The sequence below is a fragment of the Neophocaena asiaeorientalis genome, unplaced genomic scaffold (assembly GCF_003031525.2).
Source record: "Neophocaena asiaeorientalis asiaeorientalis breed wild unplaced genomic scaffold, Neophocaena_asiaeorientalis_V1.1 scaffold4, whole genome shotgun sequence".
Classification (NCBI taxonomy): Eukaryota; Metazoa; Chordata; class Mammalia; order Artiodactyla; family Phocoenidae; genus Neophocaena; species Neophocaena asiaeorientalis.
In genome coordinates, this window is record NW_020173682.1 from 1,096,485 (window position 1) to 1,114,342 (window position 17,858).

Consider the following 17,858-nt stretch of genomic DNA (forward strand, 5'->3'; position numbering starts at 1 on the left):
TATCAGATAATGGTTCATTAATATTTTTGGTGTCCATGACCTAAACATTATTGGGGTACTTATGTTAAAATATTCCATTTTTATTTAAGTTTGTTTCTCTGTTTAACTGTGGCAAGTTCATGTAGTTGAAGGCTATGTTATTAAAGGCATAGAAGAAGATTTATAATGACTCCTTTATCCTTAAAATGCTTTTATTGTTCATTTTGTTTTGCTTTACCTTTTTCTTTGCCTGATCATAACATCCCTATACAGTATTATCACATTCTGTGTGTACCAGCGCCTTTTTCCATATCTTACTCTGTCATCTCTTCACTTTTTAAAATAAAAAATAGGCATATGCTTTTTAAAGAGGTGTATCTAAATCTCTTTCCTTGGGTAGGTAAATCTAATTTGTTCACATTTATTGTGATTACTGGTACAAACTCATTTTGTGTTTTCTATGACTCATGTCTCTTTTTTCCCCTCATTTGCCATGATAATGAGTAAGTTTTCTGTCTGCCATTCATGAGTAGCAACTTCACAATGATGAGTCAGATGTAGATTTATTTTTATCATACTCTTTGATATGAAGTTTCATGTCACTCTGCAATTCTATAAAATTCTCAGTCATTTTTCCTTTCTCTCACTAGCCTTCTGTCTTTGAGGACCTACCATTAGACTCACGTTGGAGCCTCTACATCCTCCACATCTCTTAATCATTTTTCAGGGCTGCATTCTGTGTAACATCCTCCAATATATATTCCAATTTACCAATTCTCTCTAGAATTTTATCTCATCCCCTTTTTAAGTTCCTTTTATCCAATGATTCTACTAACATCTAGCATTCTATATGTTCTTATTTGCAAATCTTGTTTGTCACAGTGTCTTAGTCTATCATTGTGATTTTAGTTACTTTCATATTGTCCTGTACATTTTTGAAGCCCTGTATTCTCTTTCAGATTTTTCTCTTTTTTCAAGTCCTTGTGATGTTAATCCTCTTGTTTGTTTGCAAGGTGGCTGTATCTGAGGGAGACCCTGGTTCTCTGGGTTATTGAAATATCCCAACAGAGTGGTTTTAAATATGCTTCTGTCAGCTCCCCCAGGAATTTCCCTGATCCTGGATCTGTTAAATGTCAATTACTCACCTGAACTGTCAGGTCACATAAATTCAGACTCCACAAATGCATATGCCATATGCTTGGGATTTCAACACTTAAAGTATTTTATACTTTTATCCAAAGTCTTAAGGCAAATTTTTTGATTCTCTAAAAATTATAGTCTAGTTATAGTCTCCTATTCACAAAGGGGTACCAGTTATAAGATTATTGAAGGGATATCATGTCCAGCTCATTGCCTTGGGTGGGTTTAAAGCAGTATCATCTAATCCCACATTGTCATTAAGACCTCAGACGCAGAACTTTAAAGGCTGTTTCTATGTTCAGTACTCCCATGGATCATAGCAGCTTTCTCAGTTTGTGAGACTAGTAATTTGATTTCCATTTCTTCTTAATATGTAACACATGGGATTTTTAATTCTTTTTTGAGCTTGATATGTACATAAAGTAATTATGGTTACTATATTTTATTCACCACTTCCATGTGTTTAGAGTGAGGCATATCAGTGTTAGATAAGTATGCCTTATTTTAAATTCTTATTTCTTAGCATGGTTATACACTGTATTGTGCTTTACTTTTTTCACCTCACAACTAATATTGTGATTATTCTCTATCAATAATCATAATTTGTTTTTGTCTTTTTAATGGCTGCCTAGTATTCCATTGTGTTTATGTAGAATAATTCGTGTAACCAGACTATTTCCCATAACATTTTTAAACTAAAAAAAGAATGTTCTCACTGCACAAAATGTGGAAAAGATAGAATATGTTGATGCTTATGTTTCTAGTTCTTTTTCTTTCATATATATTGAATTTATATGCAAACTTATTATATGATTTGGTAACCTGAACTATTAGTTTAAAATAGTGAACACATTTTATATCTTCAAATATTCTTTAGTAACTACTATGATTATATAGTAATGCATTTTAGGGATACATAAAAATTTATTTTACCATATCACATTTGGATATTTAAGTTGTTCCAAACTATTCACTAACATAAATAATGTCTAATGCACATCCTTACATATTAATATTTTTATGTCTCTTATTATCATTGCTCACTTAGGATTAATTACTACAAATGGAATAATCAGTTCAAAGGTATAAATATTGTATGATTTTGATACATATTGTGAAATTGCCTTCCAAAATTATATTCCAAGTTGCCTAAAATTCCTCCAAGGGAGTAAAAATGCCTATTTCCTCATATCTTCTTCAATGTTTTCACATTTAAAAATTTTTGCAAAAACGGTGGGCAAAACATTGGCATTTCGTTGTTTTAATTTACATTTCTTTAGTGAAACTAGGGATCTTTTCATGTGTTTACTTTTTATTTCTTCTGTGAATTGCCTGTTTATACTTTTGCCCAGTTTTCTACTGGAATATTTTTTTCTTTTTCATATTCATCATCTGGTTGTCTATAATACACCATATATTCTGGAAGGGTACATAGGTATTTCATTATGAAACTTGCATAACTTAAAATATCTATTTTTATCATGTGTGATTGACAGCTTGCTTGATGTAGAATTCTTAGATCCCACAGTGAAGCAGGAAAAGTTCACCCAGACTTGGGTTTTCCCACTTGTTAGGCAAATGTGTGCTCCTTGAATTCCCTCATGGTACACCCATTTGCAGTTATAATCTTCCACTGAGTCTTAAACTGCCAGGCTAATTTATGTAATTTTCAATTCAGTCATCATTCAGCCTGTGTAACTATGGATAAAGCCTGCAGTATGGGAGCCTGAAGCAGAGGAATCACCTCTGAGCAGTTTCTTCTCCATGATTGTTATGAAGCAAAACTGTTGGGATGCTGCTCAAATTTCTGCCTGGGTCTTTATGGTGTCACTTCTCACACTACCCAGATGGTATTTGTCTACCTATGTCATGATGCCCTCATGCATAGATGACTTTCACCATGGAAACCCAGGAGTCTCCACACAGGACTGGTAGAAGGCAACTTATCCAAAGTAGTAGATGAGACTTCGCATCTTACATTCTGTGATATCAGCTTGTCCCCCATGTCAGTGGGCATTAGTGGGGCTCTGCTATGACTTTTTTCTCCTTACTCACCCTACTACTGTACTGCTTTCTCTAGAGGCTGACAGGTCTTTTAATATCTTGCTCAATGGAGTCCCACTAGCACATCTCACAAAAAAATCCTAGATGTTTTGAACATAGGGCTGACACCTTTCTCATTTTCCCAAATTAGATGCAGGTTTTAATTCTTCTTCCTTCCTTTGGTCATTTGCTTGGAGGTTTGAGAGGATGGAGCAAGAACTGTTAATTTTATCATCTCACCAAGAATTTCAGTCTTTGATTTCTTCAGGTCAATCAGTGTGGTGACGTAGTGTGATTTTCAAACTTGGACAGTAATGGAAATTACCAGGGGTGATTGTGTACAAGGTAGATGCCAGCCCCTCACTTCCAGAGATTCAAATTTAGTAACTCTGAGATGTACCCATAACCTATATTTCTGATAGGCAACACCCCCTCCAGGTGATTCTCATATAGGTCCTACCATAGTTTGAGAAAACCCAATGTAAGGAAAATTTTTAAAAACTAAACCAGTGGTTTTCCAAGTGTGACCTGTAGATAGATAAATAAGGTCTACAGATCAGCTTCACCTGAGAACTTGGTGGGAAAGTAAATTTTGGGACCACAACCCAGACCTACTAAATGAGAAACATGGGGGGTGGTGCCCAGCAATCTGTATTTTAACAAGCCCTCCACGGGTTTCTGATGCATGCTCAAGTTTGAGAATTATTGAACCAGTGGGTGAGCCAGAAATCCCATGTTCTAACCTGAGACTTGCCTCTAGCTATAGCTCAGTGACATGGGGAAATTTATTCACCCTCTCTGGATTTCAACTTCCCATTACAATGTTAAGGATGAGAGGTCAAATATCTCCAAGGATCTTTTAAGGCTTAATCTCAAACTATTTTATAACACCTTCCATGTTTCGTTGTACTTTTTTCATGAAATAAATTACACTTGGTTGAGCCTTGAGCACTATTATTTATATTCCATAGGGATGCCCCAGCATCCAACAGCAACTATCTCCATGGAGCTAATCAATCAAGCCCAGAACAATTCAAAATATATGCATATATGTTAACAATAATCCTGAGTGTGGACTGCATATAAATCCATGGGCAACGGTTGCTTTTCTTTCTTCTTTTCTTTTTTTTAACATAAAAAGGCTGGGCTCCATGGGCATGTGGTTTTCTTCATCTCATTTTCTTCATCTGGCTCATTTGATCTTAATTACTAGGGCTAGTTCTTGAATTGCAGCAGCTTGTTCTAAGTAGCATATGGCAGAAGGTGCTAAGCACAGGCAGCAGACAATGTGTTACTAAAAGGAGAAGAAATTTTCCTTTACATAAGAAGCCATATGCAGTCCAAATTTATCCATACTGTATCACTGAAATGTGTATGGATTTTAAAACTTCATCTATGATTTTTCACAGGTATTGGTTTCATCGTTTGCATATTCAACATAAGACCTGCAGAGATTTTAAGAGTCCATTTCAAAATACTCTGACTGTTCCTATCAGTAACTTCAGGGACCACCATCCATTGCCTCCTCTTGGAAAGTTTTGCTGAAAACCTCTTAGGGCAGCCTTCTCCCCACAGCATCCTCAGTTTTCAGGTCTCAAATGTCTTGATGTCAAGGTGCTCTTTCTGTGAAAGCAGCACAACTGTGAAAGTTGTCACACTCCTGCTTCATGAGACAGGAAAGCAAAGAGTCTGCTCTTTTTCTCTGTCCTGACTCCTTTGTCTCTCTCATTGAGAGGCAGCGAACCTCTGGAGCTTCTCCCTTCTATGCCTTAGAGTACACCTGTGAAGCATCAAAGCCTCAGAACATGGCAGGGTGCCAGCCATCTGGATGTGGCCTTCTGCAAATGGTCTTCATCACCACACTTCTCCTTGGAAATCTTGTCTTGAGCACTGCATCCCTATTCACCTCACCTGGCTTCACTTGCTGTCACCCTACTTCAGCACCAGACCTCTGAGAGCACACATCAGACACTCGGTCTTTACTGAGATTCTTTTTCTTTTACAGCAACTGCTCTGGCTCATTATCATCCTTGGAGCTTCACATTCCCAACTGTGGCACCTCCGAAATCTAACTGCTTGGCACTGTGTCTCTGACATCACAGTCTGTTGCCATGGCAAGTGCCACCAATTCAGCACGATGACTTCCCTGCCAGAAGGAGAGGATGCACTGAGAGAGAGACAACATTTGTTTAAGCATAAATATCTTTGATATTTAGCAAAGAGGCAAGAGACTATATGGAAGACAACAGAGGAAGCAAAAATTCCAATTTATAGGAAGCTTAGCTTTCAGGGTTCCTCTTTGGTACCAGTCAGGTGCTCAGCTTTCTTGAGCTCTTCACATTATACCAGAATTTCAAGGTGATTATTTCTTTGACATTCAGGTTCACTGGGAATAACACTGGAGTTTGAAAGCATTTAGAGTTCGAAAATGCCACATCTGCTTTTTCATGTTGCCATCAGATGATTATCTTGGTAGAAAGATGAGCAGCAGCCATTCTAAATAGAATTGCTCATCTCAGCAAAGCCTTTCCAAGGAAGCCAGTTCACAGACAATTTAAGCTAGTTTCTCCCTCTGCAATTCTGCTAAGACTCAGGCCCCAATCTCTGCTGGGTATGAACCCTCCTAATAATGTCTACTGTTGAATTTACAGAGTTTCTATGAACAGTTTTTCCAAGGGCCTTGCCAAACTCAGAATCTGCTCTCATACATGGATGTAACTATGAAATGGAAACTTGAGAACCTTGTGTCTGGAAAACTACAAAAGTTACAGTCTACTTTTTACTGTCACCTAATGGTGACTTGTAATTTGCTACTTAGGATTCTGAACAAAAGAGCGAATTTGAATGAAAATGTCTAACTCTCCCAGTCCCTTTTTGATTCCTGTTAAAATGGAATTTTTAAAGGGGGTCAAAACTGTATTATTTGCTGGATACTCAATACTCCACATCCATGCCAAAAACTGAAAAATTTCCACAAGTGTAACGACATCAAAGACCAGGAGTATTCTGATCCTCTACTGCCTGCACGAGAAATAACTCTCCTGCGAGGCCATACAGCATAACTCCACTCGTACCCCTGAAGTAAAACAGGCAAAGCCTGTACACGGGTGTGGTTTATCGATCAATTACAGAGTTCCTTTTGGTCTCAGCAGGCCTGGGAAGTGCACCAGGCACCAGAGGATATACCTAACAGGAAACCCCAAGTAATGCTTCCTCAATTTTCATTTGCATTAAAGGAAAATTATAGGGGACACGAATGAGGCAAGAGGGTTGGGTGAAGCCTCTCGGCTGCCATGTCAAATACAGAAAATAAAAGTGTGAGTAGAGAAGGGGAGCTTCTGTTCTTACTCCTCACATTTCTTCACAAGTTGTTTGACTACCTGAACTATCACACAACATGACAATAAACCCACAGCTCCTCTCTCCCTTGGTCTACTAGGTCCAGAGTATTCAAACAGCATCATAAATTCTGAGAGAAACTATGTTGGTTGGCAATGCTATCCAAGGATATCCTGTCCCCAGTAAGGATTAAAGAGAGACATCATAGGTTATGATCTCTATGAGACATAGGTTATGTGAAGTTCAGGGCAAGCAATTTGCTGAGGAATCAATACAAATGTCTTCTATGAAATGGTTAATGCAGAGACTTTAGACATTTTCTAATTCACTTTCTCAAGGAAACAATTTAGGTATTTTCTAATTCGCTTTCTCAAGAAAATCAAGAGAAGTTTTCACCTATTTCCAGGCAATGTAGAGGAATGGTTGAGACTCTGGGCTTCAACAAGTTCAAATCACAGCTCTGCCACTTATGAGCTACGTGTGATCACCAGTCAATTACTAAACCTATCCTGTTTCCATAGTTTCATTTGTAAAATGGGATGACAGCAGTATTTACCTAACAGGGTTATTGTGTATTTTTAATGAAATAATTCATTGATGGTCTGGAAACATAAAAGGCACATATTAATTATGCAATAAAATTAATTATTAGGGAAATAGAGTAAGGAGCAATCTAAAGCCAGTAAAGAGAGCAGGAGATAAAAAATACAATTGCTGCATTGAAAGAATAAGGAAAAAGGCAGGAAACAGCAGATTGAATACTACTGAAACAAAGTTGTAAATTAGATAACAAGTGATAGAATTCCTTCCAAAAGTCAGCGGAAAAGGATAAAAACAGCAAATGATGAAAATATTTAAATCATCACAATAAAAGGTGATCTAAATATATCATATAGTAACCGTTCTGATGAAGAGAAATAGCAAATGGAGACAAAACACTTAACAAAGAAATTACAAAATAAAGTGTAACTTCTGATCAAGATTGTGCAGTAATTTTATGCTATGTGCACTCCCCCTGCAAACACCAATGACAAAGCATTACGAGAGAAAACCAAAAAGATATAGGTGGAACTGAAAAAGCTAGATAAATATCAAAATGAACACTAAATGGAGTAGAACTATGAAGCGGTAAGTAGGTTCTAGGTGGAAGTTGAGAGTTCAGCTCCTGAAGAGTAAAGGGAAACAAACGTACTCCATTTGAGAAGGAGAACCTTCATTCTTTCAATCCATATTTATTGAACTGGCACTGCTGAAATAATTGGGGATACAGCAATGAACCAGACAAACCCCTCTTTACTGGAGCTTACATTCTAGTGAGAAGACAGGCTCACTACAGGAAGTCTCAGGCTGAGCGCAATTTACCAGCTGCCCAGTGCACACGGGGGATTTTATGACTAACTGATAGGACTCACAGGCAGGAGGAAGAAAACGCTAATGGGTCGGCTCAGCATGTGCCACAAGCCAAAGATGGACAGTACCTGCTCTGAAGGCACTGAAGCTGTTGTCTTAAGAGAGTGATGTGTTGAGAGAACAGCAAGGTGTCATTTTGGAGACAATACACTGTTAAGAGGGGTACCATTCTCCAGGATGCAGTATGTACTCTAAATCAATGATTACTGTATGATTCTATATCCCCAGTAGGTAGAAAACATGGGTCAAGAAACAAAGGGATGGAAGGAGAAGTAATTTAGGGTAGCATAACTTCCAGTGACCCACTTGAGAATTTGGGCTCTCTGTCCATACAACTCTGGCCTCTGCAGATGTTGTGGAACGGATGCCCAAAGGGAAGCCCTGCTTTTCATAGGAGTGACAGCAAGAATCTCACTGAGCTTAAAACTACAGCAGCTACCTGGGAACTTTGGGATTCTCATGCCAGGACCTAATCTGTCAAGAAGAGAATTCAAAATCTTGGCAGCTGTAACTGACTGGGATCATCAGAAGATCCCTGATAAAATAAAGAAAAGGGTCTAAACACATCAGTAACAACAGTAACATAAATGGTTCAATTAATCTGCTTAAAGACAGAGATTTTCGGGCTTCCCTGGTGGCGCAGTGGTTGAGAGTCTGCCTGCCGATGCAGGGGACACGGCTTCGTGCCCCAGTCCGGGAAGATCCCACATGCCACGGAGCAGCTGGGCCCGTGAGCCATGGCCGTTGAGCCTGCGCGTCCAGAGCCTGTGCTCCGCAACGGGAGAGGCCACAACAGTGAGAGGCCCGCGTACCTCAAAAAAAAAAAAAAAAGAAAGACAGATTTTCAGGATAGATTTAAAAGCAAAAAAGTTATCTGCTGTCCTAAAGAGACTAAAAGAAAACTATAGCCAAAAGTTTAAATAAATAAAAATTGGTAAGACAGGGCAATCACTCCTGATAGTTCAATGGTTAAAATCTTCTCAAAATATATTCCAACTGGAAAACACCAAAATGTCAAAAAAATTCTGACAATAGTATTTAAAGTTGCAGTGTGGTATTCTCAACAATGTAAGAAAAAAATAACCCAAGGATTAAAAAAATGAAATCCTTGATCATTAAACCAGAATGATAAAGGAAACCAATAATACTCTAGGAGCAAACGTCAAAATACAATTTAATAAATTCAGGGATGAACGTCCAATGAAATGGGAGATGTGGCATTGAACACTTGCAGGGAAGGTACCTGAACTTGAGACCTCTACATAAAGCTAGGAACGCTGGATGAAAGGGTTTCCCCTCCTTTCATTCAAATAAATTGGGCTAGGGAAAAAATTCTTTATAAGGAAAACAAGAAAATCTGTCTCTGATACACCTCCAAAGGCAAGAGGGAAGTTTCTTCTGAGAAGCTATAACCATTGGCTGCTCTCACATGGAGCTGGATTCACATTTACACTTCCAACAAGTCTACTTAACTGCATCCCAGATCAATGTACAAAACTATTTATAGGAATGCAAAATATCAACTCCTAATAAAAATCTCAGTGTTTGCATCCAATTAAATATTATCAAGTATGAAAGAGTCAAGAAATTATGACCTGCAATGAGAAAAATTAATAAATAGAAACCAACCCAGAACTGATGCAGATGTTAGAATTTTCTACAAGGACATTAAAATATAATTATATTTCATATGTTCAAAGAAGAGAAGAGGCATAATAAATAACATTGGAGATACAAAAATAGACATATACATAGAGCAGAGGTGATAGAGATAAGGACATATAATGAAAAACATTATGTGAAAAATTTGAAAAGTTAGACAAATTCCTAAATAAAATAAGACTTCTTAAAGCTGAATCAAGAAGAAACAGAATACTTTTTGTCCAGTGTATCACAGCAGTTAAATGTGCAGACTCTGGACAAGATTACCTGAGTTCAAACCCTGGTTCTATTACTTGCATCTGTGTGACCTTGGACAAGTCACGTAAAATTACTGTGACTTGTATTTTAATCCTAAAATGTGGGTAGTGAATAGTACCTACCTCATAGAGTTATTCTGAAAGGTTAAATGAATCTGTATCAGTTAAGTATATAGAAGAGTGTCTAGCACATAGTAAGAACTATGTAAGCACTATCTCCTTAATAATATTACTCTTGAAGGTCATCATGCCTGCTGCAAGGAACTACACCTCTTGGTACAAAACCTAGAGAAACTCTCACAGAAGACATGTGAATGAATATTCATTGCAGCATGATTTATATTTGTGGACATTTGGAAACTACCTAAATGTCCATCAACATAAAAATGGATAAATTAATTGTGATATTTACATAACAGAATGAGGCAGCACGATAAAATGAACCAAAGAAAGCTGCAGCTACCACCATAGCAAAGTCTCGAAAACATAATGTAGACTGCAAAATGTAAGATTCAGAAATATAGATACAATATGATTCCACAGCATTTAAAATGAAAAGATGCAAAGTAATATGTTTTTTGAATTCATGTATATAACAGTATAGAGAAATGTGTAAGAAAGATGGACACAAAAATTAGAAAAGTGTTTACATTTAGGTTTAAAAGGCAAGTTGGGGTAGTGGAAGATTGCTCAAGAAGTTTCAACCACAGCTATAAAATTTAGTTTATTAGAAATCATTGTGGCATATGTGGCAGACTAATATGATTTACTAAAACTGAGTGGTAAATATAGGGACATGCATTATAAAGATTTTATTCACTCTTCCATGTATTTAAAATATTTCATAATAAAAAGAACTTTCTGACTGGAAGAAACACATGACTATTAAAATTGAAAGAGGTCAAGAATTACTAACAAAATTTATGAAATGAGACAAACATCTAGACATACCTTGATAAAATTTTTGAATTTCAAGGATAAAAATTATTAAAACCATTTAGGAAGGAAAAAAGATATTTACCAAGGCAAAATATTTTAGCAGACCACAAACTTCTTTGTACCACTAAACAACAAAAGTAACAGGGCAAAGTCTACATAGTTTTGAAGGGAACCTGAGTACGAGAACTTCATGGTCAAGTGAGTTGGTGATTATATATGAAGGCAAAAAAGATATTCTTGGCCACTGAAGACCCTAGAAATTATACCAACCATGAACTCTTCCTGAAATACCTAGTGAACTAAATTTCAGCTGACCAAGAGCTCAATCCAAATAAAAAACTTATAATTCATGGTATAAAAGAATTGAAGATGAAAAATGTAACCTGTAAAATGTAGAGGTACATCCAAATAATTGTGGATAATTCTTAATACAATGTCAGTAATAAAATTTGACAACTAGATTTATAGTCCAAAAATTCAATAGCATTATATATATAAACTCACAGTTTAAATCAATAAGAAGTATAAAAATGGAAGGAGAGAGAAGGAAATGTTTGGAACAGATAAGATTTACAGAAGATTTCTTATCAGAAACCATGCAAGTGAGAAGAAAGTGGAGTGAAATACTAAAAGTCTTAAAAGAAAAAAAAAAGTAGAATTCTAGTGAAAGCATCCTTCAAAAGTGAAGGAGAATAAATAGTCCTAAAATTTGTATGAAATCACAAAAGTCCCTAAATAGCCAGAACAATCTTGAGAAATAAGAGCAAAGCTGGAGACTTCATGTGCTCTGGTTTCAAACTACCTTACAAAGCTACAGTAATTAAAACAACATGGGCCATTCATACTCGCAGCCGGTTGGTGCTTGGTTGTCAGGTTTTGTGCACTATTGGATCAAAAGAGTGACGGCGCCGCTAGGATGAAGCTCATGAGATTTTTGATGAAATTGGGTCACGAAATTGTAACCACTGAATTAAAGAATAGAACACAGGTCCATGGAACAATCACAGGTGTAGATGTAAGCATGAATACACATCTTAAAGCTGTGAAAATGACCCTGAAGAACAAAAAACCTGTACAGCTGGAAACACTGAGTATTTGCAGAAATAACATTCAGTATTTTATTCTGCCAGACAGCTTACCTCTGGATACACTTCTCGTGGATGTTGAACCAAAGGTGAAGTCTAAGAAAAGGGAAGCTGTTGCAGGAAGAGGCCGAGGACGAGGCAGAGGAAGAGGTGGTCCTAGGTGATAATATCTCTCAAAACTACCATTTCAAAGTAGTTTTGTTTGTTTATGACAGACGAAGAAGAAGACGTGGCAGAGGAAGATACATGGCTAAGTTAGAAGATGGTGGGGTCCTAAGCAAATTGTGTCTCTCAAGATTATGATTTCAAAGTGATCAATGCCCTGGCTGCTTTTTGTACAGGCTTTGTTTGTTTGTGGCAGTTTTTAATAAACATAAATGTAGGACAGAGTTGTCTATTGACTATATCATATTAAGTTTTAATAGTTCATATATATATTCATGATACAAACACAGTAAGAGCTAAGCATTACTACCAGGCAGTCCCAGAATAATTCCAGTCTTAGATCAGGCTTTTAATTTTTTGAACTAAACATTTCTTTTATGAATATATGTAGAATATACACCTTTTTACTTCACATGTACTGACTATGCGTTTTATTGTTTTACCTTGACTCCATTCTGTGGAACCTTCCTACAAGTGAAATAAGTTATTTCTGGTACTTCAGAAACTAAAGTCCTATGGAATGAGGTGTAAAATTGATTCTCCTTTCCTGAGTTTTATTCCATGGAGACTTAGGTTCTTAGTAAAAGGGGATGATCATCTAAATTAAGGAGTCATGGATTTTGTCATCATTGTTAATGGTTCTTTTGGTTTTATTTTACTTTATTTTTTGGCCACGCCACAGGGCATGTGGGATCCTAGTTCCCCGACTAGGGATTGAACCCACACCCCCTGCACTTGAATTGAGGCATCTGAACCACTGGACGGCCAGGCAAGTCCCTGTTTTACATTTTTAATAGGTTCTTAATAGAATATAGCGGGGGTTTTTTTTGTTTTTTAATTTATTTTATTTTTGGCTGCGTTGGGTCTTCATTGCTGTGCGTGGGCTTTCTCTAGTTGCAGCAAGCAGGGGCTACTCTTTGTTGTGGTGAGTGGGCTTCTCACTGCGGTGGCTTCTCTTATTGCGGAGCACAGGCTCTAGGCACACGGGCTTCAGTAGTTGTGGCACATGGGCTCAGTAGTTGTGGTTCAGGGGCTCTAGAGCTCAGGCTCAGTAGTTGTGGCGCATGGGCTTGGTTGCTCCACGGCATGTGGGATCTTCCTGGACCAGGGCTCGAATCCATGTCCCTTGCATTGGCAGGCGGATTCTTAATCAAATACTTTTACAAGTAGTCCTTTAAGAACAAAAGGAAGAAGACCTACTTCTTTGCCAAAAACTGGGTTCTTTCTGATCATTAATAAGGATTGTTTTAATTGGTTAGATTTAGAGAGAAATATTTCTCAGTATATAGTTTCTTATAAAGCTTACTACTCTTTGTTTATATACTAAGGGAAAAAACGTAACTGAGGATTGAACTAGATCTGTATTTTCATTTAATCATGTATGTGGGTTTGTTTCTTTCTTTGTTTAATGAGAAGGAAATGTTCTGCAAAGACTGTTATCGAAAAAGGAAGTTTAGGCCTTGGAGGGAAGTTAATGTAAATTGAGATAGCAAGAGCATTTGTGTGTGGTGTGTGTATATGTGTATCTCATTCTTTTCCATCCTTTGTTGGAGCTCCTATTAATTGAACGCAAGCACAAGGAAAGAGAACACAGTGATGCATCAAGGTGGAGAGATTTGAAGGGGACAAACAGAAAAGCATAAGTAGTAGAGTAAACAAACATAAGTTGACTCCTACCCTCCTGGAGCTTATAGGCTAAAAGGGAAACAGAGTTAGATATACACTGATACTTAATTGCAAATTGTGAATACTCTGATAAAGAATACTTTGTATTATCTTGTCTGTTTTAAAAGCAGTGGAGGCTCATATCGATTTTAAGTCAAATGCCAGTAACAAACGATTTTTAACTGTGCCTCAGGGTCTTAGTTCTCCGACCATGGGTTGAACCTGTGCCCTCTGCAGTGAGGGCATGGAGTCCTAACCACTGGACCACCAGGGAAGTCCCTTAACTGTGTCTTATTTTGTGAATTTTAATGTCTAGAAGTTTGTAGTGTGAAACCAGTCTAGCAACACACTTTAAGTGTAAGGCTGAACCCTAGTGGGTACTAGACTGAGTTTGTCAACTTTAATAATAAGCAGATATTTTATCAGCTAAAGTGAATTTATTTGAGAATAGCCAGAAGAATTGCAATTTGGCAAATACAGACTATGGCAGGCCATAGGCAAATCCAGAGAACCAGGAAGGGGAGCTTGCTTTTATAGGGCATGTGGGTAGGGACCTAGGGAGGGGCAATAACAAGCAGAGTCCTTTTCAGGAAGAGGCTTCTCATTGGTTGGGTGACTACAGTTTCTGATTGGCTGGGCTGCCCTTGGGAAGAGAGACATTTTCTTCCTGCTGGATAGCAAAGTAGGCATCGCCTTCCTGTCCAGGTGTAGGGCTGTGTCTCTTCCTGTTTGAAGTAATTGGGTTTGCAGTGAAGCTGGTCTGTTGGACAGCAGAACTTTCCTTATTGTATTGTTCCCTCTGGTTTTCCAGGGGAGGCTTCACTAGGTGTGTGGTATTGTAAGAAGCAGTAATGCCTTCTGTTTTTATGTTTTTTGGTGGTTTTCTTTTTCTGGCTGCACCACTCAGCTTGTGAGATCTTAGTTCCCCAACCAGGGATGGAACCCAGGCCCTCAGCAGTGAAAGCATGAAGTCCTAACCACTGGACCACAGGGGAATTCCCAATCTGATATATCTTTTAAAGCTTAATATTTTATTTGTGAAATTTGGGGATTTGTTTAAAGAAATTTATTGTGAGTTTAAATAGAAAACTGTAAGTGAAATAATAGAGAAATTATATTTCACAGCATGTTTTAATCTACTATAATTAGATTGGTTAAGCAAGGATGGCTTAGTATTTTGAAATGTATTAATATGCCCAGCAGTCAAAATACACATGATCTTCTATAATAGATATCAGAATAACATTTAATAACACAACACTCATTCCTGAAAACCTAAAATGGACTTTCCTCATCATGTTAAGGAAGAATTTTCTATCTTAAACCAACAGCAGACATTTCTAGAGACATTCAAAATAAAACAACAAAAGAATATAAAAACAAAAACAAACAAAAAACCCAATATGGTACTGGCATACAAACAGACACACAGATCAATGGGACAGAATCGAGAGTCCGGAAATAAACCTGATTAATTTATAACAGAGGAGCCAAGAATATACAATAAAGAAAGGACAGTCTCTTCAACATACGGTGTTGGGAAAACTACACAGTCCCATGCAAAAGAATGAAACTGGACAACTGTCTTACACCGTACACAAAAAACTAACTCAAAGACCTGAATATAAGACCAGAATCTATAAAACTCCTAGAAAAAAATATAGGCAGTAAGCTCCTTGACATAGGTTTTGGCAATGATTTTTTAAAATCTGACACCAAAAGCAACAAAAGCAAAAATCAAAAACTGGGACTACATTAAACCAAAATGCTTCTGTATGGCAAAGGAAACCATCAACAAAATGAAAAGGCAACCTAATGAATGGGAGAAAATATTTGCAAATCATATACCTGATAAGGTGTAATATCCAAAATATGCAAAATATACAAAACATACAACTCAATAACAAAAGGAAAAAACAATCTGAATAAAGACTGTATAGTAGGGACTTCCCTGGTGCCACAGTGGTTAAGAATCCGCCTGCCAATGCAGGGGCCACAAGTTCAAGCCCTGGTCCAGGGAGATCCCACATGCCATGGGGCAACTAAGCCCATGCACCACAACTACTGAGCCTGAGCTCTGAGCCCATGAGTCACAACTACTGAGGCCATGTGCCACAACTACTGAGGCCATGTGCCACAACTACTGAAGTCCGCACGCCTAGAACCCGTGCTCCACAACAAAAGAAGCCACCACAATTAGAAGCCCGTGCACTGCAACAAAGAGTAGCCCCTGCTCACCGCAATGAAGAACCACCGCAGCCATAAATAAATAAACAAATAAATAAAGATTAAAAAAAAGATTGTATAGTAGATGTGAATAGACATTTTTCCAAAGAAAACATAGATGGCCAACGGGTACATTAAAAAAACAAGTGCTCAACATCGTTAATCACAAGGAAAATGCAAATCAAACCACAATGAGATATCACTCCACACCTGTTAGAATGGCTATTATCAAAAAGACAAGAAATAACCAGTATTGGCAGGGATGTGGAGAAAAGGGAACCCTTGTGCATTGCTGGTGGGAATGTAAACTGGTACAACCACTATGAAAAAAGTATGGAGGTTCCCCCAAAATTAAAAATAGAACATATGATTCAGCTATTGCACTGTTGGGTATTCATCTCAAGAAAACGAAATACCAATATGAAAAGATATATGCACTCCCATGTGTGCTGCAACATTATTTACAATAACCAAGATATGAAAACAACCTAAGTGTCTATCAATGGATGAATGGATAAAAATGTGATACACACACACACACACACACACACAGAACATACACACTGAAAATAGTTTTCAGCCATAAAAAAGAATTACATCTTGCCATTTGTAACAACATGGATGGAATTTGAGGACACTATGCTAAGTAAAGTAAAGCAGAACGAGAAAGACAAATACCATATGATCATTCTTATATGTGGAAGCAAGAAAAGAAAGAAAGAGAGGAAGGAGGGAAGGAAGGAAGGGAGAAAGGGAGGGAGGGAGGGAGGAAGGAGGGAGGAAAGGAAAGGAGAAAGGAAGGAAGGAAGGGAGAAAGGAAGGAGGAAGGGAAGGAAGGAAAGGGGGAAGGGAGGGAGGGAGGAAGAAAAACACCAAGCTCATAGATACAGAGAACAATTTGGTGGCAGAGAGTGGGGCATAGCAGAAATGGGTGAGCTTTTTTTTTTAGTTTAAATAAATTGATTTTTCAAACAATGAAAAATGGGGAATTCATCACCATCAGGCCTGCCTTGAAAGAAATCAGAAAGTATTTTCTTCACGTAGAAGGAAAATTATATATACCACAAATTTCGATATAAATAAGAAATGAAGAGCATCAGAGAAGGAATAAAGGTAAAGTAAAATATTGACTTTTCTTACTATTAATTGATATAAAAGATAACTGTTTAAAGTAGTAATGGTAATTATGTATTGGGTTATTACAGCATAGTGATAAGCGGAATGAATGACAACCATGTCATAAGAAACAGGAGAGTGGAATTAGGAATGCTCTATTATAAGGTACCTGCAGTACATTTGAAACAGAAGTGTCATTTGAAAGTGATCTAACATTGGTTAAAATTAAATATTGATATTTTTAAATCTAGGGAAACCATTAAAAACAAAGTATGATTGATATGCTCAAAAAGGAGATAAAATATGATCATATAAAAAGCTCCTATAAAACCAAAGGAGACAGGACAAAAAGCTTCTGACAATGAATACAAAACAATTACAAACGTGACTGCTATTAATTCAAATGCTATATTAATAGTCATTTAAAATATGACTGGTAAAAATACTCTAAAAGACAAGGACTGCCAGAGTAGTTTTTGTTAAAGACACAAATCTGTGTTATTTGTAAGAAACCCACTTTAAATATAGACAGCTTAATATCAAAAGGAAAGAGAAAGATATACTATTGTTAATGGTAATAAGAAGAAAGCTGGGGTAGCTATATAAATTTCACACAAAGTAGATGTAACAATTATAACCATGTGTGCACTTAAAAATAGAGCATCAGGGGCTTCCCTGGTGGCACAGTGGTTGAGAGTCCGCCTGCCGATGCGGGGGACACGGGTTCGTGCCCCGGTGCAGGAAGATCCCACATGCTGCGGAGCGGCTGGGCCCGTGAGCCATGGACGCTGAGCCTGCGCGTCCGGAGCCTGTGCTCCGCAACGGAGAGGCC

General features: G+C 37.5%; 1 pseudogene; it reads left to right on the forward strand.

Annotated features, from left to right (window-relative positions):
* Positions 1 to 12,018, forward strand: part of LOC112402881 (small nuclear ribonucleoprotein Sm D1 pseudogene) — a 42,695-nt pseudogene extending 30,677 nt beyond the window's left edge.
* Positions 12,019 to 17,858: the final 5,840 nt, after the last annotated feature.